The sequence below is a fragment of the Octopus bimaculoides genome, chromosome 25 (assembly GCF_001194135.2).
Source record: "Octopus bimaculoides isolate UCB-OBI-ISO-001 chromosome 25, ASM119413v2, whole genome shotgun sequence".
NCBI classification, from domain to species: Eukaryota; Metazoa; Mollusca; class Cephalopoda; order Octopoda; family Octopodidae; genus Octopus; species Octopus bimaculoides.
This window is the reverse complement of record NC_069005.1, coordinates 5,469,492-5,470,281: the sequence shown is the minus strand read 5'-3', so window position 1 is coordinate 5,470,281 and position 790 is coordinate 5,469,492.

Below are 790 nucleotides of genomic sequence, written 5' to 3'. Positions count from 1 at the left end.
CCTCTCTCTTTCTATCATTCTCTCTCTCTTTCTACCATTCTCTCTCTCTTTCTATCATTCTCTCTCTCTTTCTATCATTCTCTCTCTCTCTTTCTACCATTCTCTCTCTCTTTCTATCATTCTCTCTCTCTTTCTATCATTCTCTCTCACTTTCTCTCTCTTCCCCCCTCTCTCCTTCTATCATTCCCTCTCTATCACTCCTCCTCTACCCATTCCCCCTACACATTTCCTACTCCCATTCTCCTCCCATTCTGTAGGCGTTGCGGTCCTCGCGACAACGATATTTGACAGCGATGACGCGTTCTGACGACGATCTCTGTTCAGCCAGAAGCGGCGACGACGATGGTGCAGTGTTCTTGTAATGTAGTAAAGGTGTTGTTGTAGTGGTACCGGTCTTGTAGTTGTTGTAGTGGTGCTAGTATTGATACAGCAGCATTTGTGGTGTTATGGTGCTACTACTGTAATACTAATAATAGTATTGGTATTGTACGTAGTGGTGTGTTTAATGTAGTAGTATTGGTAGTGGCGTTACAACAAAAGTAGTTGTCATTTTGTAGTTAGTGCTGGTGTTGTTGTGGTGGTAGTAGTAGTAGTAGTAGTAGAAGTAATAACAGTGGTGGTGGTGCTAGCGATAGTAGTAGTAGGTGTTGTGACTATAGTAGTGGTACTAATCGCGTTGAAGCTGGTGTTAATGTTGTAGTGTTTGGACAACGTTTGTGACCAGTAGTAGCAGTAGTAGTGGTGGTGGTGGTGGTAGTGGTAGTGGTGGTGGTAGTGGTGGTGGTGGTGG